The sequence below is a fragment of the Aquarana catesbeiana genome, linkage group LG02 (genome assembly GCF_042186555.1).
Source record: "Aquarana catesbeiana isolate 2022-GZ linkage group LG02, ASM4218655v1, whole genome shotgun sequence".
Classification (NCBI taxonomy): Eukaryota; Metazoa; Chordata; class Amphibia; order Anura; family Ranidae; genus Aquarana; species Aquarana catesbeiana.
In genome coordinates this window covers 459,313,385-459,334,215 of record NC_133325.1, presented here as the reverse complement: position 1 = coordinate 459,334,215, position 20,831 = coordinate 459,313,385, and the positions used below count along the sequence as shown (strand labels likewise).

General features: G+C 41.5%; 1 protein-coding gene across 3 annotated transcripts in view; it reads right to left on the bottom strand.

Annotated features, from left to right (window-relative positions):
* Nucleotides 1–20,831, bottom strand: part of ADORA1 (adenosine A1 receptor) — a 227,274-nt gene that overhangs the window by 28,421 nt on the left and 178,022 nt on the right. The gene's annotated exons all lie outside the window — the stretch shown is intronic.

The window sequence follows — 20,831 nt, the reverse complement described above, 5'->3', positions numbered from 1 at the left end:
GGGACAGCATGGAGCAGGACGCTAGGAGGGTATTCACTAGAATAACAAGAGAGAGATAATATAGTGGCAATAAAACTGGTAAACATCTTGCAAGGATATTGAGGAAGAAAAGAGACCGGAATTTCATTGAGAAAATACAAAATAAAAAAGGAGAAATAGTGGCGCCCACTAAAGAGATAGCTGAAGAGTTTAGGAAGTATTTTGAAGCCCTATATACCATTGGACAAAGAGGAGGGGTTGATTCACTAAATAGTGTAAAAACAGAAGAATTTTTGAAGGGAGTGGGGCTGAAAGGGCTCTCTGAGGAGGAAAAATCAGTTTTAGATGGCCCCATAACAGAAGAGGAAATAGGTCTTGCTTTGAACAACCTACCGTCGGGGTAAAGCCCCGGGCCCGACGGCTTTACCAACACTTACCTGAAAAAATGTAAACATATTTTGGTACCTAGACTCTGCCATTATTGGAATAAGCTAGGTCCTGGTTGCCTAATGGGTGACGAGGCCCTCATGGCTACCATATCTTTAATTGCAAAAGAGGGAAAGAATAATATGCTCTGTTCAAGCTATAGACCTATAGCCTTGCTAAACGCCGACGTAAAACTATATGCTAAGGTATTAGCCAATAGACTTAGGGACAAAATGAGTTTCTTGGTACATCCGGACCAGGTCGGTTTTGTCCCGGGTCGACAGGGTAGGGATAATGGAGTACGAGCCTTGCTCTTATTGGAATCCATCAAAGTAGAGGGACCCCCAGTTCTATTCCTGTCATTGGATGCTGAAAAAGCGTTTGACAGGGTAGACTGGGGGTTCATGATTAAAACTATGGAAGCAATGGGGATTGGTCCCAGGTTTATAACATGGGTGAAAATCTTGTATAACCATCCATCGGCCTCTGTTAGGGTAAACGGGGTGCTCTCCAACCCATTTAGGATGGAGAACGGAACGAGGCAGGGGTGTCCCCTTTCCCCGTTATTGTTTGTCTTGTCCCTTGAACCGCTGTTGGCCACCATACGAAAGAACATAGACTGCAAAGGGGTGATGGTAGGACAAGATGAACATAAACTAGCGGCATTTGCCGACGATATAATTTTCTTTATAACAAACCCCATGATTACGCTCCCTAATTTGCTGGGAGTATTGAAGGGATATGGCGAGGTCTCCGGCTTCAAAATCAATCCGAGTAAATCGGAGATTCTCAATATTAACATGGGTAAAAAAGAGGCGGAGAGTTTGTCAGATTCCTTTTCATTCCCGTTGAGGAAGGAAATTAGATACCTAGGTATTAAATTGGCTAATTCACTGAAAAAACTGTATCGGATCAACTATATCCCCATGCTTGATGAAATCAGACAGGAAATAAGCAGGTTGTCATTGCTACCCCTGTCGTGGTTCGGTCGCATAAATGCAACTAAAATGCAGTTAATTCCAAAAATAACATATAAGTTTCAAATGATACCAATTGCCCTTCCACGTTATTTTTTTAGGGCATTAAGAGGATTGCTGTCGAGGTTTGTCTGGCGTGGCAAAAAGCCACGAATATCTCACTCAGTTTTGATTAGGGGGAAAAAAAAAGGGGACCTGGCCTTTCCAGACCTAAATAGGTATTACACCGCAGTAGTATTGTCACGGGTGGTTGAATGGGCAAAGGAAGTTTCAGATAGGAGGTGGGCGAATATTGAACATGACCTAAGTCAAACTGATCTGGGCCATGTAATTTGGAACCCGCCAAAATATAGGACACTTAGTTTTAACACAGCATCACTTACACGAAACACGCTTAAAATATGGGATCAGGTACACAAATGTAATAACTGGAGTTATAATTCACCTATGATTTATATTAAAGATAATAATTTTTTTGAACCAGGGATGCGGGAGGTGGGAGGGAATTGGATAAAGAAAAATGCAGAACAATTGAAAGATATCACTAAAGATGGAAAGTTGCGCCCCTATGGGGAGTTGAAAGTAGAGACGGACCTGATGGTGGTCAATGCCTGGAGGTACATGCAATTGTCGCTCTTCATTGAGAAATTACCAAAACCAATTAGAGGAGAAGACGAATAAAATGTCGGGAGATTTTTGTATTTTTTTTGGTATTTGTATTTAAGCGCCTTAAGATAAGGTCTTTGTAACCTATGGGTTGGTAATAATCTGTGAATTATTTTTTGTATGGAAAAAATTTATAAATAAAGAATTAAAAAAAAAAAAAAAAAAAAAGACCAGTCCGTGTCTTCTAAAGTTCGTCCCAGGTCCTCCTCCCACCTCTGAACGTAAGAGGGTCTATTAAGATTTGCTACTCCATATAATTGATTATAAAGTGATGAAATTGTACCTTTAGCAAATGGATCTTTTGTACAGATTGATTCAAAAATGGATAATTGGGATAATGGTGTATCCCCCTTTAGGAATGGTGTATAGAAATTTTTGATTTGGAGATATCTAAATTGACCCTTCTTTTTCAAGACCTCTGCAATTTGTCCTGGCATGCTGTCAATCTGCTTCTGGGCCACATCCTGACTGGAGGCAGCCCATTCTTGCATAATCAGTGTTTGGAATTTGTCAATTTGTGTGTGTGTGGGGGGGGGGGTTGTTCACCTGCCTCTTGAGGATTGACCACAAGTTCTCAATGAGATTAAGGTCTGGGGAGTTTCCTGGCCATGGACCCAAAATGTTAATGTTTTATTCCCCAAGCCACTTAGTTATCACTTTTGCCCTATGGCAAGGTGCTCCATCATGATATAAAAGGCATTATTTGTCACCAAACTGTTCTTGGTTGGGTGAAATTGCTCTCTGAGAATGTTTGTACCATTCTTTATTTATGGCTGTGTTCTTAGACAAAATTGTAAGTGAGCCCACTCCCTTGGCTGAGAAGCAGCCCCACCCATTAATGGACTTAGGATGCTTTACTATTGGCATGACACAGGACTGATGGTAGCACTCACCTTTTCTTCTCTGGACAATTGGAAAGGGGATTCATCAGAGAAAATTACTTTACCCCAGTCCTCAGCAGTCCAATCCCTGTAACTTTTGCATATTATCAGTCTGTCCCTGATGTTTTTCCTGGATGTTTTTTCTGGAGAGAAGTGGCTTCTTTGCTGCCCTTCTTGACACCAGGCCACCCTCCAAAAGTCTTCGCCTCACACCTGCCTGCTACCATTCCTGAGCAAGCTCTGCATTGGTGGTGCCCCGATCCCACAGCTGTATCAACTGTAGGAGACTGGTGCTTGCTGGACTTTCTTGGGCTCCCTATAGCCTTCTTCACAACAATTGAACCTCTTTCCTTGAAGTCTTTGATGATCCGATATATGTTTAATTTAGGTGCAATCTTAGTAGCAGCAATATCCTTGCCTGTGAATCCCTTTTTGTGCAAAGCAATGATGTCTGCATGCCTTTCCTTGCAAGTAACCATGGTTAACAGAGGAAGAACAATGGTTTCAAGCACCACCCTCCCTTTAAAGCTTCCAGTCTGTTATTTTAACTCAATCAGCATTACATAGTGGTTTCCAGCCTTGTCCTCATCAATACTTACACCTGTGTTAACGAGAGGATCACTGACATGATGTCAGCTGGTCCTTTTGTGGCAGGGCTGAAATGCAGTGGAAATTTTTTTTTTGGGATTAAGTAAATTTATATGGCAAAGAGGGACTTTGCAATTAATTGCCATTTATCTGATTACTCTTCATAACATTTTGGAGTATATGCAAATTGCCATTATAAAAACGGAGGCAGCAGACTTTGTGGACATTTGTATTTGTGTCATTCTCAAAGCTTTTGGCCAGGGCTGTATAGGGTATAGGGTTTTTTTGTAGAGTAGGTAAATTGTTAGGCTTGGCTGCCAGCCAAGCCTGTTTTGAATCTAGGTCAGAGTAAGTGACTCAGGGAGGCTGGATGACTCAGTAGGCAGCATCTCTGGTACCACCCCTACTTGCTGGAACCTTTGAGAAGTTTCCAGAAGAATGGGAGGGAGGTTAGGAGGAGCTGTCTGGAGTATAGAGGAGGGCCCAGCCAATCCCCAGCAAAATGGGCTGGCAGGGGGTAGGGCCCTCTTAAATACTCAAAGTCAGGCCAGCAGGGGCAGTGTGGAGTTCAGGTGGAAGCTGGAGATGGAGTGCTGAGGAGGCCCTTAAGGGTAGCCCCCTAGTCTGGGGGGGGGGGTGACCTCGGGCCTAGGGCTCAGGTGCTGGAGGGATCCTCTCAAAACACTTGAAGAGGCATGGGAGCGAGAGTGAGGACAACATGAGTGAGTCAGCTGTAGCCAGGTGTGCTGGCAGCGCCTGAAAAGGTGGTGCTGGGATCAGTAGCCACAGGAATGTAGCTGGACCTTGGACTTTTTCTCTACACACCAAAAAGGGGCCCACAGTCCTTGCCTGTAAAGGGCTTTTGCTTGATCTATCAGCAAGTGATGTTCTAGAGGAAGAGGGGTGTATTCAGAGAGTGTATATAGTTAAAGTGTCCCTGAAGAGACATTTGTTCCAGTCAAGTGGGCATCCCATAATACCCCTATCCCCATCCAAGTTTATTAATCCCTAAATAAGAAACAAAAAAAAAACAAAGCTGCTGGACAATTTTCTATCTCAAGAGAGCCTGTAAAATTTGGTGTTCCTGGCTGTGCAGGAGGATCCCTATTCATCAGTGGCGCCAGTAAAATCAGTCTGTATATGCAGTAAAACATGTTTGTTATACTCACTGTGGAACCTAAGGGGTTAAAAAGGTTGTAAACCTCGGGAAAAAAACCCTGCAAGACAGAGGCATAATGAGTTAGTATGCATCGCATACTAGCTCATTATGAAACACGTACCTAGGAACGATGCCCTGGATCGGCGTTGGTACTCCGAGTACAGCGCGGACCGGACATCTTCCACCTGAGTTACTTATGGGTTCACGGCTCCGGCACTGGGATTGGCTGGAGCAGCAATGACATCACACCAGTGCATGCGCGTGGGAGCCGCCGGTCACAGCACAACTCTTGAAGAAACGGCACAGCGGCCCGTTTCTTCAATGCACATGCGCCAATGATGTTGGCAGCAGCGCATATACTGAATATTTCCTAAACTGTATAAGTTTTGGAGATATTCAAGGTACCTACAGGTAAGCCTTGTTTTAGGCTTACCTGTAGGTAAAAGTGGTGTAACAGGGTTTACAACCATTTTAATCCTCTGCATTGTGTAAAAAGGCTGTTTTATCCGCTCTTCTCTGATCCTCCCCTTCTTTCACTATCCCCAAACCATCTCCTGATAGAACAGAGACTCGGGGGGCAAGCTGCACATGCTCAGTTTGGTGCTTATTGCTAGAGAGCTTTTTTTTTTCTTGTGAGACTGCATATGATGGGGGGGCTGGGGGGCCAGTCAGTGTCAGAAGTTTTTTCACCTTAATGCATAGAATGCATTAGGGTGAAAAAACACGAGGGTTTACAACCCCTTTAAGCTTAAAAAACTCTTCTAGCATAAAATAGTGTGCATGGACAAAATAAAACAAATAGCTTCTAGGAGCAGAAAAAAAAATTGCTCATAATAGCTTATAGAAGCTTAAAAAAATGCTAGTGTGCATAGAGCCTTAAATAAGGCTAAAAAAAAAACAAATACAAAAAAACAGGCTTTTCATGTGTGCATGCATGTATTAATACATTTTCATGTAAAGCAAATTGTGGTTTAATGGCCACTTTTATGTAACGATTTGATTTACAGGAAGAAGAGCATCATTTGCTTTAAATATTCATAATATCACAAACCTGAATGAATACACAATGCCACTCCTGATCATCTACATTTGTATTCCTGGTAGAGAGAACTCATGTCCATAAAATCAACAATACAGTGTGATATAGTAAAGATATTTTAAAATGTAATGCAATCATGACCAAAATTAAAATAAGTGTATAAAGAAGCGCTAAAGATCAGTAGTTATACTTCTTTTGGGTGTCACCCAACGAATTGAGGCAAAATCGCACCGCGATCGGGGTGCCATTGGAAGTGACAGGGATCGCACTGATTTGCCGCTATTTTGATTCGCGGGCAGAATCACAGCAATTCCACCCACAATTCGGAATGACAAGATGTGAACTGAGCCTTAAGTGAAAAACACATGAGTAAAAAATATCACCAAATACATGAAATTAAAGTGGTTGTAAACCCACAAATAAACAAGAAATACTAGTTCATTATGAAATACTTACCTTAGATTGAAGCCCCCGCAGTGGTCACCGTACACAGCTCCGGCCGGTGACATAGCTCCCGGAGTTACTTCCGGGTATCCCGGGCTCCGGCACTGTGATTGACCAGAGCCACGATGACGTGCGGGAGTGCGCATGTGCCGATAGCATCAACATATGCTGATACAGGGGCTATTTCCTAAACTGTGCAAGTTTAGGAGATATCCGAGGTAGCAACAGGTAAGCTTATTATAGTAGTAAAAACCTTACCTGTAGTAAAAAGTGGTCTGTAAGGGCCCATATACAAGGGCTACAATGAGAAAATAAGTGCACAACAAAAGTCAGCCTTTAACCAATACCTAAACAAAAAAATCACCAAGGAAGGTTAACAGAGAAAATTATACGTCTGTCAGGTTTATAACATGGTTTCACTATAAATATCGTAAACTGGAATCCATTGTCCACAAACATTAGACCATCCTTCTATCGGACCCTCACCTCAAGAACACTATACAAAACAAACTGAAAATAACTTACAGAAGAGCCCAAAACCTCAAACAAAAAATAGCACCCAGTAAATTAAAACAAAAACCTACCATCCTGCCTTGCCTACTTCCTCTGATAGGCATGTACCAATGTCAGAAGCCATTATGTAAAACATGCAGATTTGTACAACACGGTAAACAAAATTACATCATAAAAGGTAAAACCTACACAATTAATGATTTTTTCTGTTCTATAGATCAAATAGTATATTGTCTCACCTGTCCTAGTGGCCTATACTATATAGGCCAGACCATCAGACCATTACGCAATAGGTTTGGTGAGCAGCGCCGTTTTATTGAAAAAGGGAATGACGAACACAGCGTCTCCCGCCACTTTTTAGAAGTACATAATAAATCTACCTAAGGTTTACAAGTTTGAATAGTGGAGGCTATATCCAAAGATCTCCCAGAGGCAGAGCGCTTCCATAAACTCTGTCAAAGGGAGACTTTTTGAATATTTACTTTTGATACTCTCTCTCTGGGGTGGTAAATGAAGATTTGGACATTGGCACCATCCTTTAGTGTTAATATTAATATAAATATAGGTGTAACACATTGGTTCAGTATTATTAATATTTGTTCTCAAAATTCCTATTTTATTGCAGGAATATATATATATTGCAATTACCAGTAAGTAAATACATCCTGATGTCTGCAATTTGTATAATAGCAATCATTCTTGTTAGTTCTCTAAGACTTTCAGTCCTAATTGTATTTCCATATATATACACCACAACAGATATATTCTATTTTATCCAGCTTATGTGCCTTGATGACTCACATTTTTTATCAGGTAATAACCCATTCATTCATTTCAATAGTATCTATGTAATGATTTTATTTACATCCTAAATTTATGTTCCACTACTTCATTTTATTACATACCTGTGATTTTTTAGCAATTAAGACATTTGTTAATTTCTTTGTAATTTTTAGCTCTGTTAGCAACTGATAGTCAGTATTGCAAGTATTATTGTTGACACCGTATTGCTTTAAGTATGGTGGCCATTGCTTCCGGCCAGCTCACTATAAATAGCAGGCTCCTCGCACAGCCCATAGCATGAAAAAGGAGTGCGCATGCTCCAATGTAGCCCTGCGCATGCTCCGAAACGCATTGCATCCTGGGACCTGTGATGTCAGCACCGCCTGAGCCGCTCCCACCATGCTACGCTCCACCTGGACTATTGGGTCTCCCCAGCGTACTTCCGCCTCCGGCTCCCGGCACCAGCAGGCTTCCTCCACGCCAGTGAAGCGTTCCTGACGATTGACAGACACAGCACCGCCATATCCTGATGAGCCTGTTTATGTCTTTTACCGTGTGAGTAGCACATTACGAGGCAAAATAAATTTATCAAATCTACTACACTTAGTGGCGCTTTCCTCTTTTTTTCTCCAAATGATCATATACACAACATTTTTGGTGTTACGTGTGATAAAGGAGTTCATTTTATATATTTTATTAGTCTAGTTAGATGAAAAATAATCAATTTTCCCACCCTTCAAGGCATATACCCTGTTTTCTCGGAGGGTCAACAATATTAGGGGCCACAATATTTCTCAGAGATGAAGCTCCTCTATAAATGACATCAGGTCTTTCTGGGATCAGAGGACCTAGAACAGAGTCATTCTGCAGAAATCTCCAATGCTTTTTAAAGATGTTTTTAATCGCTCCATGTTGTTGTGAATAAGATGTGAAAAACGCCAAATTATATTTATCAAAATTTGGCACACATCCTCCATGAGCCACAAACAGGTCCTCTCTGTCTCTAGAGGCCACCTGCTCAATGGTTATATTCAATTCCCTACTATTATAGCCCTTTTCTAGGAGCCTTGATCTAATAATCTGAGTTTGAGCATAAAAATTTTCAATCTCAGAACAATTTCTCCTCAGGCGCAAAAATTGGCCCTTCGGAATTGCTTTTATCAATGAGGGGTGATGGCAACTCGTGTGGTACAGGTAGGAGTGTGTCAGTTTCTTTAAAACAAGTGATAGTCAACAGACCCTCGACACCCACCTTGATGGTCAAATCAAGAAAATGAACTTGGTCAGCAACGGCATCACACTTAAATCTAAATCCATCAGTCTATCCCAGTGTACGCTGTATAGGGTTAGTGAGCATTTACCTCTTGATGTTGATTTTCCTGATAATAAATTTGGAACATTTATTGATGTTCAAAAGTTTAAGTGATTTAGGGGGAGCATGTTTTAACCCCTTGCTCGAAACCAACTCATCTTCCTTGGAAAAATAGGTTCCACTAAGATTAAAAATGCCTGAGCAGTTTTTCTTCTTTTTTTGACCTCTGCCTCCTTCCCCCCTCGGGTCCCCCCTTCGTTTGGCCTTTTTCCTCCCTGTACGGGTGTTGGAAAAAAAAACATGATCCATCATTAGTCCAAATGAATCCTGGGGAGTTACTATATCCCTCTGGTTGTCTATGATAATGGTCCATTTGTGGGATGTGAAATGGATGTTGGGTCATAATTCTCTGTTCCTCATGGGGGTCATAATCAATGTCTGCTAAAGAGTAATATCTATTGGAAGTTTTAGGAGGGTTATTGGGACATCCTCCTCTACCATTACAGTAACATGATGAAAATTGCTTTGAGAGTTATATGGTCGACCCCTCCTATTCCCATGTCTGGAACCCCTAATGCCCCGTACACACGGTCGGATTTTCCGACGGAAAATGTGTGATAGGACCTTGTTGTCGGAAATTCCGACCGTGTGTGGGCTCCATCACACATTTTCCGTCGGATTTTCCGACACACAAAGTTTGAGAGCAGGCTATAAAATTTTCCGACAACAAAATCCGTTGTCGGAATTTCCGATCGTGTGTACACAAATCCGGCGCCCAAAGTGCCACGCATGCTCAGAATAAATAAAGAGATGAAAGCTATTGGCTACTGCCCCGTTTAGAGTCCCGACATACGTGTTTTACGTCACCGCGTTCAGAACGATCGGATTTTCCGACAACATTGTGTGACCGTGTGTATGCAAGACAAGTTTGAGCCAACATCCGTCGGAAAAAATCCTAGGATTTTGTTGTAGGAATGTCCGATCAATGTCCGACCGTGTGTACGGGGCATAAGAGTGAAATACTGGATGTTATGGATATATCCTCCTCTAGGTGTACCAACATTTGGGTGCATGGGTCCTCCAGGAACAGTTTGATAGGTATTGTTTGGAAAGATTTTTTTCTAGGGGCATTGCCTTTGCATCTTGTTTATTCGCTTGATTCTTGGATGGGGGTATAGGTGCAGAAGGTCTAACCTCAACCTCCATCTCATTCATTTCCATGATAGGCAATACTTCATTACTCTGCCACCTAAATACCAAAGTATGTCCCTATTGAAAGTTTGTCTTCACCAATCACCAATCTCATGATCTAGTCGAGTCCATTTATCCTGTTTTCTCCCTATAAGGAACCGCAAGAATTTCAACCCTGTCTCATTAAAATGGGTGAACCATTCATCTAAACCTGCCTCATCACTTTTGGGGCTAATGTCCCATCTCAAACTACGTGGAAACATTTTGTCACCCACATACTGTTCAAGAAAAGCAATGTCCCAGTTAGCACGTAATTCTGATGAGAAGGGTTTTCAACCTCATGAACATGCCACTCAGGTCATCACTAATATCATTATTAATATCAAAAACACTCTCAGTATTGAGGGTGTAATTGGTTCTATAATTAAATGCATCCATTTTACCAATAGAATCATCTGCAGATAATTTGTATCACTCTAAATCGGGGGTCAGCAACTTGTAGATCATGATCTACCAGTAGATCGAAGCCAGGTGACTGGTAGATCCCGGTCTGGGCTTGCTGACCCACCATCCCAAAGCCTCAAACAGAGTGCAATGCAGAGGGACTACTTGTAAAGTTGGAGCTGTAGGCCAATGCCTCCTCTGTAGTGCTGGCTCCTGTCCCACGCAGAGTGATACCAACTGCACTCCACCTCTTATCCTGGGTAGCAGTCTCTAGAGTGGTGCCAGCAGCAGGAAAGAAGAGATCTTCAGGTCCGTGTGAAGCAATACACTGGGCATAACACTATAATGCCGTGTACTTTTCATCAACAAAGGTCCAACAGTCTTTCTGACGGACTTTCGATGGACTTTTGACGAACTTCCGACGGACTTTTGAACAAACGGACTTGCCTACACACGATCACACCAAAGTCCGACGGATTCGTATGTGATGACGTACGACCGAACTAAAATGAGGAAGTTCATAGCCAGTAGCCAATAGCTGCCCTAGCATCGATTTTCAACCGTCGGACTAGCATACAGACGAGCGGATTTCTCGATAGGAACTTTGCCCAGCGGAGTCTCGTAGTAAAGATTTGAAACATGTTCCAAATCTAAAGTCTGTCAGATTTTCGACAGAAACAGTTCACTGAAGGTCTGATGAAGCCCACACATGGTCGGATTGTCCGCCAGATTCGGTCCGTCGGACCAGTTCGGTCGAAAAAGTCCGCTTGTGTGTACAGGGCATAAGGCTGCTTTTTCACTGATGCACTGTGATTTAATCACACCGCGGTTGCAGTGCAGTGTACCTGCAGCTTTCCTTCCTGCAGCTAGCTTAAAAAAACGTGATTTTAGCCGCAATTTGCATTGGCATCAATGCGCGTTTAGCCGTGCTAGCTTTCAGCTGCATTTCTCTGCCTCTGTTCAAAATCAGTGGTTCCCTATGGGAGCCCACTGATTTGAATTGAAGTTGCACCACAAGTCGGATCAAGATGATCCGACTTGCGGTGTGACTTGTGTGCTGAGAATCTTGAAGGGGAACCTCGCCAAAATGTAAACATTTTTTTTGCGTAAAGTTCCCCCCCAAGAAGATACCAGACTCTTCGGTCTGGTATGGATCTTAATGGCAACCCCCACACCCAAATAAATGGCGTGGGGGTCCCCCCCAAGATCCATACCAGACCCTTATCTAAGCATGCAGCCCGGCAGGTCAGGAAAGGGCGAGCGAGTGCCCCCCCCCCCGGACAATACCAGGCCACATGCCCTCAACATGGGGAGGGTGGGTGCTTTGGGGCAGATGGGGCTCTGCGCCCCCCACTCCAAAGCACCTTGTCCCCATGTTGATGAATAAAGCCCATATACAAGGGCTAAAATTAGAAAATAAGTGCACAACAAAAGTTCAAAAGGAACATATTGTCCATAATTCACTTGTTCCACTAGTGTCCCCACATTCCCAATTCGCAGTGCTTCCACCACCAGGTGACACCAAGTGCTCAAGCTTCTTACCAGATATTGTGGATCATCATATAGTCTGGTCAAATGTTAAATTTCCTTGTGAAGGGAAACTCCAAAGCACCAGGCGTATATCCAGTCAGGGTTAGTTTTTCAGCATGATGAAAAATAAAAAGCATAAACGCCCATAGTGTAAACCGTAAAAAATATTTAATAAAAAATTAAATAACACGTGAAACTTGTGAACGGAGTCACACTAGACAAATCCTTGGGCAATAAGCTCAAAAAACTTACATGTAGCAATAAAATATAGCAAACACATTTGCTCTCCCATATGCAGCAGGCTGTGTAGCCATACTGGACTCTTCTGGCGGTCAGCAAGGGTGCGTGATGCCATAGCGTCGTAGCCTCTCCCAACGCATTTCGTCAGAGAGATGATGTAGTCGGGGGACTGGCTTAGACAACATACACCACGCTAGACATTTTAAATCACTGCTGGTAGCCAGGTACACAATACAGGCTAAGAGATGCTCATTTACCAAAATGCAGCCCATCTAAAAAAGGGGGAGCTAACGCAATAGCCACATTATGTTATTAAACAATTGATGGCAGAGGAACTAACAACATATTACACTTAAAAAAAAACTAATGTTTAAAATCTAGTCAAATGAACAGCAAAGCAAATTGTGGTTTAATGGCCACTTTTATGTAACACTTTGATTTACAGGAAGAAGAGCATCATTTGCTTTAAAAATGTATAATATCACAAACCTGAATTAATACATAATATCACTCCTAACCATCTAAACTTGTATTCCTGGTAGAGAGAACTCATGTCCGTAAAATGCACAAAATGAATTACTTCAGGGTCAAGCTGTGCACATGATACTAGAACACAATTAACATATGCTGGACTTGTCTACGCAATATAAAATCAACAATACAGTGTGATATAGTAAAGATAGTTTAAAATGGATTGCAATCACAACCAAAATTAAACCATATATACTATGAAAGCATAACATGCAAGAATAGGCTAAAAATTCTTCTTTCAACAAATCCATTAACACATCTCAAATTATAATTAAAAATGTATTTATTTATTATGTGGCTATTTGTCAAATCTGTTTGACAGCTAAAGCTTCCTATCCAACGCTAATGACTACAGAGGGTAGGGACAGATGTGCACATGCCTACATCAATGTACTAATGTACTCTAATTCATCTCAAAGTTGTTCTATTCGGTTGAGGTCGGACACACGGTCGGACTTGCTGTCAACAAGCTCACATCGAACATTTCCCGTTGGAAAATCCGACCTTGTGTACGCGGCATTAGTGCTCTGGATTGACACAAGCACATGTAGAGGGCATACCTCCCAACATTTTGAGATGTGAATGAGGGACACATCTACTAGCAAACGTATATAGGCATAAGACACACCCCCTGCCACGCCCCATAAAGGGGACATAACCAAAAAAATGGTTAATTAAATACACAAGTGCTTTTTTTACCACAAATTTTCCTTTATATTGGCTTTTAAAATTGACAAATGCAGCAATTTAGAATATGGATGAAAAGTTTAGCACTGGGAAACACTTTTTGAAAGATACATAGTGCATTTTATATACAACTATGAGGATCAGACCAAAATGAGGGACAAATGAAGGAAAGAGGGACATAGGGACATTGCTCCAAATCTGGGACAGTCCCTCGAAATTAGCGACAGTTGGGAGCTATGAGAGGGATATGCTTTGTTTATATTTCAAGTTTACAACCACTTTTTTGTTAAAGCCCAACACTAGGTACAGCTATTTTTACTTTATTTGGGAACTTTGAATAAGTGAAAAAATGTGAATATACTGTATTTTTTTTAGCTTGCACTTAAACTTTTCATACTTCAGGAGTTCTATGTAAACTTTGCTAAATGCTGCTGGAATTCACAGCAAGAGCCATACTTCCCACACCCCCTGCATCCTAATGGGGTCTTTGATAGACATTAGTCCTGGTCCTGTGCCTCCATGCCTCTGCTGCGCTATTCACAAAGCACAGCTGCAATGCCATTACTGTGCTGTGCTTTGTAAGTGGCACAGTAGAGAGAGGTGGGCAGAGACTCAGCACCAGGAGTTTTCATCTCAGCACTGCTGAAATTATATACTGAGCACACAGTATGACTCTTCTGCATTAAAAATCTTGCCTGTCTGCCTTTCTGGGCTTAAAACAGACCTTCAGTATTTTTTTCATCTTTCCATTTGTTAAATCTCCTGCCCTTGTTTTAACTTTGGATAGCAAAATATATTTTTTTTCTGCCAGTAAATACCTTATACAGCCCACTTCCTGTTTCTTGTCTGGTCATTAGCCTAGGCTTATGACATCATGCACAGCTCTCACTCTCGTGAGAGTTTGGCAGGAAGGGAGGTTAATGAGTCATAAGAGGGCCAATGACAGCTGCAGGGCTGCAATGCCAGAGGTGTGCCTCTGTGTGTCTGTGTAAATCCAGAAAGTGAACAGGCAGCAGCTTCAGCTGCCCACAGTTAAAATGGATGCAGCCAGACTTAATGGAGGGAGATTTCTGCAGCATATTTGGCAAGTACAGAATCACAGTATATATAAAATAATATGCAAAGTGGTTGGAGGGAAGCTTCAGAATGGCAAAGATGTTTTCATTACAAATTATGTGAGCAGACTGCAGTTCCTCTTTTTAAGTTTCACTTTAAAGGACAGTGTCAACAGGCTTTTGTTCATTTTAGAACTATTTCTCTCTGCATACAAGTCTACTGGAATACAAAAGCAGCTCAAAGCAGGTGAAATGCAGGTTAAATACACCTGCAATGACTTTTGAATGATTTCAGAAAATGTCGTTGTCAACTAATGTTAAAAGCACACTGCATTTGCCCACTTGAGCCCAGACTCTAAAGCCTGGTGCACATGATGAGATCATTGGACGAATGATCGCCTTTTTTTTTTTGCATGCTAGTCTCATTTTGAAAATTAAGTGGTTACTAAATTTATAAAAATTCTCGTACGACAGAATAGTACTTTGGAAGTGATGTAATGTGTTGTATTGTATTTGTATTTTTTGGACAAAAACTGTACTAATTAAAGGAAAATTGTACGATCTGGTATCGTACAAGAAAAATTTTCGTGTTTGTCCCTTAGGATAATTTTGGATGAACGGTCGTGATCATCTCTCGAAAGCTGTGTACCAACGATCAGATTCTTGTACGATCGCTTCAAAAGCAGTATTTTGTCGTACGTTTTTCTGATTGTGTGTACGGGCCTTTAATCCTCATGCACACTAGGTCCAGCTCTCCTGAATGGCTTTCTCCCAGCAGGAGAAAAGCAGCATTAAAAATGCACCCAAAGCCACATTTTTATAGACTCTTTTAGGCACGTCAAGTGCTTAGGCAATAATTAATTTAATTGGCCAGAATAATAATTTATTCTGGCTATCAAAATAAATTAGTGCTCATGGGCTAAATGAGCGATTAGACATTATTATTATTATAATACAGGATTTATATAGCGCCAACAGTTTACGCAGCGCTTTACAACTTGAGGGTAGACAGTACAAATACAATACACTTTAATACAGTAGGAATCAGAGGGCCCTGATTCCTACTGATTCCCTGAGCTTACAATCTAAGAGGGAAGGTCAAGAGATACAAGAGGTAATAACTGTGGGGGATGTGCTGATGGAGAAAATAAATGTACAGTTATTAGGTGGGGGCCAGATAGGCTACTCTGAAGAGATGCGTTCAGGGATCGTCTGAAAGTGGACAAAGTAGACATACACAGTATCTCACAAAAGTTAGTACACCCCTCACATTTTTGTAAATATTTTATTATATCTTTTCATGTGACAACACTGAAGAAATGACACTTTGCTACAATGTAAAGTAGTAAGCGTACATCTTGTATAACAGTGTAAATTTGCTGTCTCCTCAAAATAACTCAACACACAGCTATTAATATCTAAACCACTGGCAACCAAAGTGAGTACACCTCTAAGTGAAAATGTCCAAATTGGGCCAAATTAGCCATTTTCCCTCCCCGGTATCATGTGACTCATTAGTGTTACAAGGTCTCAGGTGTGAATGGGGAGCAGGTGTGTTAAATGTGGTGTTATCGCTCTCACTCTCCCATACTGGTCACTGGAAGTTCAACATGGCACCTCATGGCAAAAAACTCTGAGGATCTGAATAAAAGAATCGTTGCTCTACATAAAGATGGCCTAAGCTAAAAGAAGATTGCCCAGACCCTGAAACTGAGCTGCAGCACCGTGGCCAAGACCATACAGTGGTTTAACAGGACAGGTTCCACTCAGAACAGGCCTCGCCATGGTCGCCCAAAGAAGTTGAGTGCACGTGCTCAGCGTCATATCCAGAGGTTGTCTTTGGGAAATAGACGTATGAGTACTGCCAGCATTGCTGCAGAGGTTGAAGGGGAGGGGGGTCAGCCTGTCAGTGCTCAGACCATACTCCGCAAACTGCATCAAATTGGTCTCCATAGCTATCGTCTTAGAAGGAAGCCTCTTCTAAAGATCATGCACAAGAAAGCCTGCAAACAGTTTGCTGAAGACAAGCAGACTAAGGACATGGATTACTGGAACCACGTCCTGTGGTCTGATGAGACCAAAAAAAACTTACTTGGTTCAGATGGTGTCAAGCGTGTGTGGCGGAAACCAGGTAAGAAGTACAAAGACAAGTGTGTCTTGCCTACAGTTGAGCATGGTGGTGAGAGTTTCATGGTCTGGGGCTGCATGAGTGCTGCCAGCACTGGGGAGCTACAGTTCATTGAGGGATGCCAACCATGAATGCCAACATGGACTGTGACATACTGAAGCAGAGCATGATCCCCTCTCTTCGAAGACTGGGCCGCAGGGCAGTATTCCAATGTGATAACGACCCCAAACACACCTTCACGACGAACACTGCGTTGCTAAATAAGCTGAAGGTAAAGGTGATGGACTGGCCAAGCATGTCTCCAGACCTAAACCCTATTGAGCATCTGTGGGGCATCCTCAAACGGAAGGTGGAGCGCAAGGTCTCTAACCTCCACCAGTTCTGTGATATCATCACGGAGGAGTGGAAGAGGACTCCAGTGGCAATCTGTGAAGCTCTGGTGAACTCCATGCTCAAGAGGGTTAAGGCAGTGCTGGAAAATAATGGTGGCCACACAAAATATTGACACTTTGGGCCCAATTTGGACATTTTCACTTAGGGCTGTACTCACTTTTGTTGCCAGCGGTTTAGACATTAATGGCTGTGTGTTGAGTTATTTTGGTGGGGACAGCAAATTTACACTGTTATACAAGCTTTACACTCACTACTTTACATTGTAGCAAAGTGTCATTTCTTCAGTGTTGTCACATGAAAAGGTATAATAAAATATTTACAAAAATGTGAGGGGTGTACTCAATTTTGTGAGATGCTGTGTGTGTGTGTGTGTATATATATATATAATGTGTGTGTATATGTACATATATATATATATATATATATATATATATATATATAATTTAAATTTTTTTTTTTTTTTTTTTTGAGTACACCCCTCACATTTTTGTAAATATTCACAACCACCGGGCAAGGGTTGTGGGGATGAGGCTATCCCAAAGCACCATCCCCATGTTGAGGGCATGTGGCCTGGTACGGTTCAGGAGGGGGGGCGCTCTCTCGTCCCCCCTCTTTTCCTGAGGCCTGCCAAGTTGCGTGGTTGCGTGCCTGCCAGGGTCTGGTATGGATTTTTTTATTTTAATTTTGATGTGGGGTTCCCCTTAATATCCATACCAGACCTGAAGGGTCTGGTATGGATTTTGAGGGGGACCCCCATGCCATTTTTTTATTTTAATTTTGGTTCGAGGTTCCCCTTAATATTCATACCAGACCCAAAGGGCCTGGTAATGGACTGTGGGGGATCCCATGCCATTTTTTTCAATGACTTTTATGTGTATTGCCGGGACTGACAATTCATTATAGCCGCGAGTACTTTTAAATGACTTTTTTTTCCTTTAGAAATGTCATTTTGTGCAGGGACTGTTCTAAACATGGGAAATATGCGCCACTTTACAGGCATACTATAGACACCCCCCAGGTACGAAATTTAAAGGAATATTTCACTTTTATTGTTTCAGTTTAAGCATGATTAAAATCATTGCTCCCGAAAAAAACGGCTATTTTTGAAACATTTTTTGCATTGATACATGTCCCTTGGGGCAGGACCCAGGTCCCCAAACACTTTTTATGACAATAACTTTCATACCCTGTTTCCCCGAAAATAAGACCTAGCGTGATTGTCGGTGATGGTCTTGTAGGTCTTATTTTCAGGGTAGGGCTTATTTTCGGGGAAACAGGGTAGGGCTTATTTGGGGGGTAGGGCTTATATTTCAGCCATCACTGACAATCACGCTAGGTCTTATTTTCGGGGAAACAGGGTATAAGCCTTTAAAATTAGCACTTTTGATTTCTCCCGTAAATTGTTCGCTATTCAGCGAACACCTGATGTTCGAGTGATCGCCCCCTAGTGTTAACCCCTTCACTGCCAGTGACATTTTTACAGTAATCAATGCATTTTTATAGCACTGACCGCTGTATAAATGCCAATGGTCCCAAAAATGTGTCAAAACTGTCCGATGTGTCCGCCATAATGTCACAGTCATGATAAAAATCGCCGCCATTACTAGTAATAAAAATAATAATAATAAAATTGCTATAATTCTATCCGCTATTTTGAAGATGCTATAACTTTTGCGCAAACCAATCAATATATGCTTATTGCGATTTTTATTACCAAAAATATGTAGTAGAATATATATCGGCCTAAACTGAGAAAAAATTAGCTATTTAAAAAAAAAAAAAAATGGGTATATTTATTATAGCTAAAAAAAAAGTACTAAATATTGTGTTTTTTTTCAAAATTGTCGCACTTTTTTTGTTTATAGCGCAAAAAATAAAATCCGCAGAGATGATAAAATTTCACCAAAAGAAAGCTCTATTAATGGGGAAATAAGGACGTCAATCTTGTTTGGGGACCACGCAATTGTCAGTTAAAGCGACGCAGTGCCAAATCGCAAAAAATGGCCTGGTCATTCAGCAGCCAAATCTTCCAGGGCTGAAGCGGTTAATATAGATTAAATGATAAAAAATAAAAAAATAAAAGTGCTTCAACTTGCACAATAAAAGTTTTTCTAGGAATAAAGGGTAAAATCAAATCAAAAGGATTACAAATCCCAAAAAGGCTTTGAAAGAACTGGTCATTACAGCACATTTTATCGATGATCAGGGATGATACGTGAGTGGAGCAAAAAAAACATAAAAAAAAAACCAGTATGCAGTACCAAAAAAAAAAAAAAAAAGGTTAAAATGATCAATTTTATAACCAGGATCCATTCAAATCTATGTGCTGCATTGCGGTCCATTAACAATGATTAATTTAAGTGGGCTGCCAACACATCACAACATAGCCAAAAATCAAACCTACAGCATTTTCTCCACTGCAGCACACAATTCACAGTGCATTGAATTAGTACATCGGTGTACTAATTCACAGTACAGTACAGTACGGTACACAGTACAAAAAACACATAGATCTGAGTTAGCCACCAACCTGCCGTAAAGTGAAAAACAAGTAATCAAAGCAAGTGTGAGTGCATAATTTGCAAATAAATAAATAATACAAATGCATAATTTGTACCAAATTCTCTTTCAGATTTATAATTGTCTTCTTGTAAAATGTAATATGAAAAATTGGATGAACCTAAACCAAATTGGAAAGGCAATGCATTATTTACCTTAACACATTCCCTGCATTAAGATAAAAAATGTCCCAGCCATTGCACCCTGACTTCCCTAAATACTTACCCGTGTCCTATTTTGATCCAGGGCTGTGCCCAAGAGCTGCATCTCTCTCTCTCTCTCTCTCTATCTCGATATGGAGGCAGCAGTGGTAGTCATTGGGTCCTACTGCTGTCAATCAAATCCTGTGAAAAGGGAGCAGAGGGCGAGGAGGAGCTGTGCTGCATGCGTCACTGAATGCACACAGCCCAGCTTTGAAGCAAATCTGAGGTGTGCCTTCATAGGAAAAAAAAAACAAAGAGGTTTCCAAGCTCAGCTTACCAACCAGCCTGCAACCAACCGAATTGACCTCTCTAACAGAATGCATTAAAAACAGGGGTTTAGTTGAACACATTTGCAAATACATGTGTAAGCCACAGAGCCTCCTGGCAGTATATGTTAAAACCAACCCCGATTTTTAACGCATACTGTTGGACAGGTCAATTTGGTTGGTTGCAGGCTGGTCGGTAAGTTAAGCTTGGAAATCTTTGTCTTTTCATATGCTTTGCCTTTCCAATGCTCCTTGCTACAGTGACCAGTTATAGGTGGGGGAAGTAACCACTTTTTTGCACTATGAATTATATTGACCAGGTAACGCACTGACACCTTTGCTGCCATAGTGCTATGGGCTGGGTGTTCAGTGTGCCCCTACGTCATTAAAAAGGGGTGAGCTCCCTTTAGGTTTATCTGCCCTACACCTGTCAATCTAAATGCATGTGCTACCATCGTTGGAAACTTACAGAAATTAGAGTTTAGATCCACAGAAAATGGGGTGCCTTGCTGGGGCTCTGTGGCTTATGCATGTATTTGCAAATGTGTGCAACTAAACCCCTGTTTTTAACGCATACTGTTGGACAGGTCAATTCGGTTGGTCGCAGACTGGTCTGTAAATTGAGCTTGGCAATCTCTTTGTTTTTTCATATGCTTTGCCTTTCCAATGCTCCTTGCTGCAGTGACCAGGTGGGGGCAGTAACCACTTGTTTGTGCCTCCATAGGAAGCAGCTTCCTATAGCGGCACACAGAGAAGAGGAGGAGCCACGAGGAGGCCTATTGCACATAGCATGTAAATAGAACACGTTTATTATTATTAAAAAAAATATATATATAT